The sequence below is a fragment of the Mercenaria mercenaria genome, chromosome 19, assembly GCF_021730395.1.
Source record: "Mercenaria mercenaria strain notata chromosome 19, MADL_Memer_1, whole genome shotgun sequence".
NCBI classification, from domain to species: domain Eukaryota; kingdom Metazoa; phylum Mollusca; class Bivalvia; order Venerida; family Veneridae; genus Mercenaria; species Mercenaria mercenaria.
Genome location: NC_069379.1, coordinates 13,562,507 through 13,572,631, shown reverse-complemented (window position 1 = coordinate 13,572,631; position 10,125 = coordinate 13,562,507). Strand labels below are relative to the sequence as shown.

Genomic DNA, 10,125 nt, shown 5'->3' with positions numbered 1-10,125 from the left:
TAACAATAGAAGTGACAGCCACTCCATTAGGAGTATTTACGGGCGCCGATTGTTGTAGCTATCGCTCAATGCAATGGTCAATAATATATACTGAGTACATCTGGAAACGCAACACTTGGTCAAAAGACAATATTTTTTAAACTGATAGTTGACAAGGAAACTGCACTTACTTGGTATTTTCTTTGGTTTCGGTTTTGGATGATTGTCAGGTTTATACAGGATTTTAAAATGCTACCATACAATATTCAAATATACATGTGTAAGGAAAGTATGGAAAGGTCGAGCGTAAAAAAAATGCGTTTCTAGATGTACTGAGCATATAACTTATCATATCGCAGTGAAAGCGATTGCACCATTTCCAATTTGAATATGAGTCTTTTTATGTTGCAAGTTACGATTTGAATGTTGATCAGGCAAATGATTTTGAGTGTGATTTGTTTTTGGTTGACAAGCAATATGACAACTTCATGTTTTATTTGGTAATTGATATATATATATATATGCGCATAAAAGTTCAATATCCAGAGAAATTCAGAAGAAGACTTAATTTTTCACTGCAAGCTCTTTCAGTTTCATATGTTCAGACGATTTAAATTTGAAATACTACAAAGAAGTAACTTGTAGCAAAAAGAACGGGGAAATGTCTTGAAAAGACTTTGCGTCAAACTTCAAATAAACGTTCAAGATGATTATGTAAAGTGCATCTCAAGAATATACCTATGTGCACGTACAAAGCTTTTGAAGCAGGCAGAAACAGATACCGTAGCATTCAAAAGGGGCGACAATAATAGTTGCTAAAACACATTTTTTTTTGCTCTAAATATAAGTTTAGGAATAAAAATTTAGATAATTGGATTACTTGTATTAATAGTGTAAAAAGAAAGAATTTCTCAAATAACCCTCTAGTTATTCATGAAAAGATTAATATTAAGTCAAATACAAAAATCTAATCAAAAGTTAATACTTTAAAAAGTTAAAGGGAGATAATAAAATTTTAATAATACATATATATTTCAGGGAAAAAATGAGCTAGATAGCTACTCGCAATTGATAAAAAAAAAATTTCTAACAATTTTTACCATTTATATTCAGTTTATAAACTCCGTCAAGCGTGCGAATTTAATAAATGAGAAAGAAATATGATTTCTATCACAGTCAAACACTCTTTAGCTAGTTTTAAGAATATTTTCAAAAGCAGTTTTTTTCTCTTCTATCAAACTGTCACTGTTGGTCATGTTCTTATACAGAGGGTATTTAACTTCCCACCAGAGAACTGATGGATATGTGTAGTCATTTTCAGCATAGTATTACATAGTTCTTCGGTGTTAGTTTGTTGTCTTTGTAGAGTTTTTCGTCTGCACAGTTCATTTTTTGTTTGACCGATATGAAAATTATTGACAATTAAGGCAGATAATAAAATAAATAACGTTTGTTTGAAATACGAGGATTGTTCAAATATGAATGCATCTAAGCACATAAACATATATCCTTGATAGATTTAAATGAAAATTTTATTTGATCCCCTCGAAGAATTCACCTCCAACATATATGCAAAGTTTCAGCGTTCTAATCCTAACCTTGAAGGCATTTTCATAGTTTTGTCTAGGTATACCATGAAGACACAAATTTTCGACAAGAAAGGTATTTTTTGAGCCTTGGGAACAAAAAGAAGTCACACGGGGCAAGGTCAGGCGGATAAGGAGTGTGAGGGAGCACAACAACCTTTTTCTGCTTCAGAAAGTCTTTAAAATAGACGCCTTGTGCGATGACGCATTGTCATGTAGCAATCTGACATTGGCCAAACCAGATGCGGGTCTTCGATTTTTGAAATATTTCTTCACTTTTCGAAAAACGTTTATTATAAATTAGTCTTGTAAAACTTCGCATACAGCAACCTTAATTATGGCAGAACCCTGAGTTGGGTAGAATATGGCATACATTACATTCTTGACACGTATGGTCCGCTTTGCAATGCATGGTCTTTTGCCAGACTTTGTTGCCCATGTTTTGTTCTGAGCCCGCCCGCTTAGTTCAGTAGGTAAGAGCGTTGGTCTACAGATCGCGGGGTCGCGAGTTCCATCCTCGGGCGGGGCGTATGTTCTCCGTGACTATTTGATAAACGACATTGTGTCTGAAATCATTAGTCCTCCACCTCTGATAATTCATGTGGGGAAGTTGGCAGTTACTTGCGGAGAACAGGTTTGTACTGGTACAAAATCCAGGAACACTGGTTAGGTTAACTGCCCGCCGTTACATGGCTGAAATACTGTTGAAAAACGGCGTTAAACCCAAAAACAAACAAACAAACAAACATGTTTTGTTCTGAATCTTTCGTATGGGCTCAGAAAAGTGAACCCATGTCTCGTCACCAGTAACAACATTTGCGAAATACCGTGCATTGTAATTTGGAAACTGTTTAAGTAACAATTTTGCTCATTGCACGCGTGTCTTTTTTTGCTCATCTGTCAACAGATGGGGAATACATCTAGCACAGATCTTACTCATTTTCAAACTACGTTTCAGAATTGTATGAGCTGCTCCTAATTAGATGCCAACCATACTAGCTATTTGCCTAGCGGTGTATCTTGCATCAGTAGCAACTATTTCTTTCACTCTGGGGGCCTCCGTTGTCGAGTGGTTAAGGTCGCTGATTTCAAATCACTTGCCCCTCATCGATGTGGGTTCGAGCCTCACTCGGGGCGTTGAATTCTTCATGTGACGAAGCTATCCAGCTGGCTTACGGAAGGTCGGTGGTTCTACCCAGGTGCCCGCTCGTGATGAAATAATGCACGGAGAGGCACCTGGGGTCTTCCTCCACCATCAAAGCTGGAATTTCGCCATATGACCTGAATTGTGTCGGAGCGACGTTAAACCCAAGTAAATCAAAAATCTTTCACTCTAGCAACAATTTTGGCAGACGTTGCTGTTTTTGGCCTACGGCCATGTGGTGTATCTTCTGTTGAAACTAACTCACATTTCATTATGCCCATTAACAGAGTATATTTCATCAAAAATGTCTTTACACCCTATGCCAAGAAAACAACGATTCTTAATACATGGCCGTACGCTGACCTTCTTCCAACCATTTTTGTATAGTATACACGAGTAGGCAATGTTTAGCGAGCGATAGACACAGCTAAAGTGAACGGATTTTAATGGGTGTGGTATCAATGTAAAGCTTACATGTTTATCTACCCAATAATCTTAAATTCGTCGTGATTTTCGCATTATTGGGCGGGATTACGTTCTACATGCATTCATATTTGAACAATCCTTGTACATTCTCTGTTTAACAGTAAACATTTTACATTTTGAAAATGGAACTGAGTCTCCTTCTGATAAGTTTGGGCACGTCTTACATCTGCTTCTGTTGCACTTAGTTACAGTCCTGATATGTCTCACCATATCAAAATTTCGATTTAGATGAAATGCTTTTCAAGTTTTGCCGTTTACTATTTATTATTCTTTTCTGTTACGATAGGTTTTTTTGAATTCGCCATTGATAAATTGATAAAACGTGCTGAATAAATTCATCAGTGTAGTTTTGTTTCAATAACTGAAATTTTGATAATGAATGGCGTCTTTCTTGCAAATGTTCATCGTTCACTATAGTAACTATTCTTGAAGCTAAATTTTGCGGTATGTTAACCTTAGTATGAGTTGGGTGACAGAAATTACAGCCCAAGTAGCTATGTGTGTCAACAGATTTACAGTACAAGTCCGTCGTCATGTTACTTCCAGATTTTTAATAAGGACATCTAAAAGCATCATCTTCATAGCATGTGAACTGTATCCTTAGATGTAACTTATTTAGTTTTATGTAGAAATTCTAATGCGTTGATCTTTTTTTTAAGAATTAGGAAACGTTCATCTAGAAATCGCTTCATAGCTGGGCAGATTACTGAAACAATACTGCATTTGGTGATGCAATCACTGAATTTGGCATGTGTACACGTCTGTACCTACTTTTGTTTTCAAAACGCCTGTTGGCCACTTAAAAATTCAAACTTAACGGCCATTTTTTTTTCAAGATGGCCGCCACAGGAAGTTGATTTTTGACATTAACAGACCTATAACGAGTTCCTTTTTTTTGTCAATTTTGAGAATAGAAATATCTGTAAAGATGTTTTGAGTATGCAAAACCTATTTTCGATACACAAAAGAGTGGTTTCAAAAGCCAATATGACGTCCTTTTCAAGATGGCAGCTGTTTCATGTAAAAAACACTAATTTGCCATTAATACTGACGTTCCTATCTAAATAAATTTTAAAGTTATTGTCAGATAACATATTTAGAGCGTTGAAGGACAGTTTTTCTTCTCACTCGCGATTTTAAATAGGAATTGACGGTGGACTAACGCGTAGCTTTTCCGGTATAGACAGCGATCATGACGGCAGCGCTAACGTTAAGATATTTCATGTTACGTTTCTTGTCAAAAACCTAAACGTTTATTTAGTTGAAACTTCACAACTTCACACCTGCATTTGTGGTCATATGGCGCTGTACAAGGCCAAATTCCATAACTCTACCACGCATTGTATAAACTTATTCCCTTTTTTAAAATTCCATTCAGAGACACAAAAATTCTTGTCAGAGTTATAGAACTTAGCTTGGTACAGTGTCTAATGACCATGAAGGCATGTGCTAAGTTTCAACACAATAAACCAATTAGTTTCCGAGAAAAGACTTAACACGAAGAATATTTCCTCATTCAATTATTCTAGCTTTTTGTTCACGGCTTTTATATGTCCATTTCATAAGACAATGTACCGACTGTATGCATAGTAATTTTACTTTAATATTCACACGTTTGTCTCCTGATCACTTAATTTGCACAAAAGTGAAATTAGGTGAAATGTCTGCATGCGTGACAACTCCAGTTATGTACTATTTTAAGCCTCGTTTCAGTTTTAATAAGGGTTGCTACATCTGCCACACGTCGAGATAAGGAAATTCATTTGATATGGTACTTCCGGTACCTGAAGATACAGGGTGTTTCATATTTATGTACAGTTCATAAGCAGTCTCAGTTGAACCATGTCTACTCTGCTGCACTGTGTTGCTTTTTAATCTTTAAAAGTTTATTCTTAAAATTTGATTGCAACATAAATCAAAATTAATGAATTATACTAATTGTTTTCATTAATGCGGCCTGGTTTTGCTTGATGAAATACTTCTAGCATTGACTTCAACAGTATTTATTTCAGAAAAGTTCCAATTGTTACGATTCTTTGAATATTTTAACATATAGGATGGTGTAGAAAGCTATAAGCTTTTTTTTTTTTAGAAACTTTCCCCTTTTTAGTTATAACATTTGAATACACCTTGTCAGTAACTCAGATTTTATGCAGCAGATTAAATAAAGTAATGCAGAATGCTAAATTGTACCCAGTGAATGAATTTGAGAGAAGAACATTACCGAGTTATATCTGTAAAGAGATGTGATTTAATTGTATTAAAACTACAATTTCATTGGAAGTAGTTATAATGACGATTAAACAGTAAATACGCACAGGTTAAAGGCCCTATAATTTCTCTTCCGTGTAAATACTTTAAAAACGAAACTCTAGAAGCAAGTAGATCTAATTCGCAAGTGTTTTGCAAACAGTTTGGAAGGATAAATAGCTTACGGTAATTATATATTTAGATCTTCTTTTGTCCTATTCATTATGAGATAAAAACAAGATTAGTTTATGTTAAAAATTTACATATCGAATGCTTAATTCAGTTATATGCAAAAATGTAAAATTACGTTCAATCTAAGTTTTTTTTTATCCATTGCTTCACGACGACATGCAGCAAAAGGAGAAAATATATTCTTATACAAAAAATACTTAAGTGCATTCTCTTATCCTTGAATTGAGGAAAAATCAATAATATTAATTCAAGCATACATAGTTGAAACTTTTCCTTACTACTAACTTGGAAATTCAATATCGGTATTAAGATTAGGACATTTTTTTTTTCAATAACTATTTTAGTTGAAACTGTTTCATCCAGCATAGAGAAATTGTATCAGTTATAAAAACGACCGCCTTGGTATCCTAGTGACAGATCACCCGCAACAAGTGCGGGAGACCGTGGGTTCAATATAAAAATATAAAGATATTGAAAATATGTGTAGTTTTGGTGCGCGGTTTGGTGTAAGTTGGCATGACAGTACCACCGCCAAGTTGTATCGATAATTTGTCGGTTATAGAACATAAACGTTTTATTGATAATTCATCAATCATTGGTCATAAAGCATATACGATTTATTGATAATTTGTGTGACATTGCGTATAAAACGTATACGGAAAATGTTAATAGCAAAATTTTCATGGTAAAGGAGAAATAAATACATACTCGATTGTTGCTTCTTAAACTCATGTAACGTTATGTTACGTCAATTCAGACGTTAGAAACATTTAGGAATGCTTCGGACAAAATAGAAAGAAAAAAAATGCCAGCTTTTATTTCCTTAAAGATCTGTACATGGTGATGATTAAGTAAATCCTTGTTGATTTTGAGGTAGTTCTTCACGTTTGATAAACTAATTATGTAAGGTCATTTATCCGGTAAATGTAGAATAAAACCTGGATTTTTTGTACGGAAACGAAAAGTTAATTTATGAATCGATGGCAACAGGTGAGTGAATTTATTACAACGGCAACATTACTACATGTTAAGTTAAAAATGTGATATTAAAACATCTGGCATGTTAAATTATTCCGAAAAATGTATTAAACTTAGCTTGAAGTGCGAGGATCTCTTTAATCGTGGGCAAATATCTCAAAAACAAGTACACGGACCTATTCATTTTATTTTACCATGTAATAGTCCGTATGTTTATTTTCAACTGTGAGTCGAAAATGTTATCAAAACTGTGATTTTTCACTTGCCGAAGTTGCTAAGTGTGTTTTAAAGTTTTGAAAAAATCGGAATTTAATCAAACTCTACTTTGTAGAACAAGTTTTGATCCGAACGTGCTGAACTACCTTAAGAGCAAGTTATAGTTCAGCTGTTTGTTATATTTGACGTGTTCTCTGACTATTTGACTAGTGTATATTGAGTCAGCACATAACATAAATACAATCTTTAATTTTAATGTGAATTATTCCTTTTTTGTTTTGAAGCATTTAGTAATAGTGTGTGTATTTTAGATGATAGAATTTCCAAAGTGGCACTTAATACAACAGACACTAACGCTTTCATGCTTAAAATGTTCTATTTTTTACCGATTTTAGAAAGTTTGATAAAAAAATATGGTTAAACACGTAAATCATGGCCATTTTTTCTTATAAACAAATTGAACAATTTCAATATTTGTATAATATATACATAATTATCCCGTTACCAGTGGAGCTGTGTGATTGTGCAAAAAAAAGTAATTGTGGTAAAAATAAAAATCATTCACTTAAAAAGTATTTATATATAAGAAAACGGAATCAAAAGTGCACTGATGAATGCGGGTTGTTGAGCTTTATTTTACAATTGATAGCATACCGCGTTTTTACACTGTTTATACACGATGGCCGGTGATACGTCGGGTGTAATAATTTTATGAGGACGCAGCAATGAGAACAAATAACTCGCTTCCTTTGATTCTGTAAATCAAAAAGGAATTATTATAATGAATTCTACTGAAATTAAAGATTATGAAATGGTTTTCATCATTCAAGGTGACCAGAAATAATAACTTACCACTTGTTTTGGCCGCGACTTGGCACTTAAAACACTGATAAACACTAATAAATAAAATGTGCCGTGCCATGAGAAAACCAACATAGTGGGTTTGCGACTAGCATGAATATAGACCAGCCTGCGCATCCGCGCAGTCTGGTCAGGATCCATGCTGTTCGCTAACAGTCTCTCCAATTCCAATAGGCTTTGAAAGCGAACAGCATGGATGCGCAGGCTGGTCTGGATCCATGCAGGTCGCAAACCCACTATGTTAGTTTTCTCATGGCACGGCTCATTAATGAATACCAATGAAATCAATTAGAAGATTATTAAGGAGTGTAGAATGGAACAATGCACTTTTTTAACAAATTCAATTTAATAAATATTGTCACGAGAGATACTGACATGTGAACATAAAGCGAAAGAGAACAAAAGTAACATAATCGAAATTTTATCACAGGACCAGAAAATCAATAACGCTTAGTCTAATAACGTATAATTTGAATGCAAACTTTAATGTCCCTTCAAACGGAGAGAAGCAAAAGTCATGACGCCAAGAGTTACCTTACATTTTAAAATCCGTTATTGAAAGTAATCGTTTATGTATTTTTTTTTATTATTGCAGGAACGAAGAGATAAGATGGCACGCGGAAACCTTGTTAGTATTCACATGGTATTTGTGTTTTTGTTGTATCATGTCTGGAGCAGCATTGCAACGGGTAAGACAATTGTTTCCCAAAGCATGTTTTGACTTTAATGTAACAATACGATGAGTAATATTATCTTAAATTTTCATTTGCATTCAAGTTGTTTGTTTTCCGCCTATTTCCATCTGTCTTTTTCAGCGTTAAAAGTTGTTTTTAATCAGTTAACTATTTACCGATTTATATCTTATAAGCTTTTGAGGTTTGTGAGAACAACATTAAAATCCATCGCTATTTTATCTAAATTTACTTAACAATTCTTCAATTACTTATATAATATATAAGAAATACAGCATCGAAAAATACGTTCAATGTTGAAAAAATGAAAACCTTTTAATACATCTGCTTTTTGTTATATATATTGTATCTTTCTCGATTACAAAATAGTTAATGAAAACTTCCTAACATTACTAACAAGTTTACAAGAACTGTATGTTACTGTTTGTCTGTAAAACGTTATGGCTTCATTTTTGCTTGCAGGCACAAATTGATAAATATACCGCTTTTGTTCTAAAACATGACATAAATTTGCCGAGCAATATTTTAACTTCTAATATGAATAGAATATAATTTAAAAAGAAAAAAGATATGAGCCTAGCTGGCAACATATGGTTAGTATGGTCGTAAACAAATGGGAGTAGGAGGAGTCTGGCTAAAGCCCTATCCTTGACCTGCTCGGTTTGCTCAAAAAGGAGAGCGCAGATCTACTGATCAAGGGGTTGTGAGTTCGATCTCCGAGTGATAAAAAACGTTGTGTCTGAGATCATTCGTCCTCCACCTCTGATTCCTGTGGGAAAGTTGGCAGTTACTTTCGGTTTGTACTAGTACAGAATCCCGCCGTTGCATAACTTGAATATTAGGAAAGACAAAAACACAACGTTTAATGTACGACCAAAAAAAAAAGAAGAAAATAAAAAAAAGAGAAAGAAACAGCTTAATTTAACAGTGTTTATGGCACCCATATATGTTCATTATAATTATCAGCATGTTATGCACTTTTAAACAAATAACATGTCTAATAAAATGACAAAGAATCAAGCACTTCCTGAAAATAAATAATTTCCATAGCTGAGTATGAAGATACAAGATTTATGTTTGTAGCATTATTACGCAATGATTATAAAAAACAACTAAGAAGTCCACAGTACAGATAAGTAACTGTGATTATTTCACTATTCGTTTCTAAGATATCACAGGTATTCGGTGATTATTTCACTATTCCTTTACATGATTTCACAGGCATTCGGTGATTATTTCACTATTCGTTTACAAGATATCACAGATATTAGATGATTGTATCACTACTTTCTTATCAGATATCTCAAGCATTCAATGATTATTTCACTATTCGTATACAAGATGTTACAGGTATTTGGTGATTATTTCACTATTCGTTTACAAGATATTACAGGTATTCGGTGATTATTTCGCTACTCGTTTATATGATATCACAAATATGAGATGATTGTTCAAAACTCGTTTATCAGATATCCCAGACATTTGGTGATTATTTCACTACTCGTTAATAAGATATGGGCATTTCATTACTTGTTTATCAGATATCAAAGACATTCGGTTGGCAAACGGTGTTGGCCTCCGTGACGGCAGAGTTGAGTTACTGATTAATGGAACATGGGGAACAATCTGTAGTACATCTTTTGGACACGACGAGGCAATGGCAATATGTAAAATACTTTTTGGTACAGTGTACGTATGTTTGATAATTTTCTTTCAAAGAAAGCAAATTCCTAAAATACTT

General features: G+C 34.0%; 1 long non-coding RNA gene across 1 annotated transcript; it reads left to right on the top strand.

The window, feature by feature from the left end:
- Positions 1-5,491: 5,491 nt before the first annotated feature.
- On the top strand, positions 5,492-10,041 carry LOC128551178 (uncharacterized). Its single transcript, XR_008368671.1, has 3 exons — positions 5,492-5,631; positions 8,288-8,381; positions 9,926-10,041. It is a non-coding gene; the product is annotated as an uncharacterized LOC128551178 (long non-coding RNA).
- The last annotated feature ends 84 nt before the right edge of the window (positions 10,042-10,125 follow it).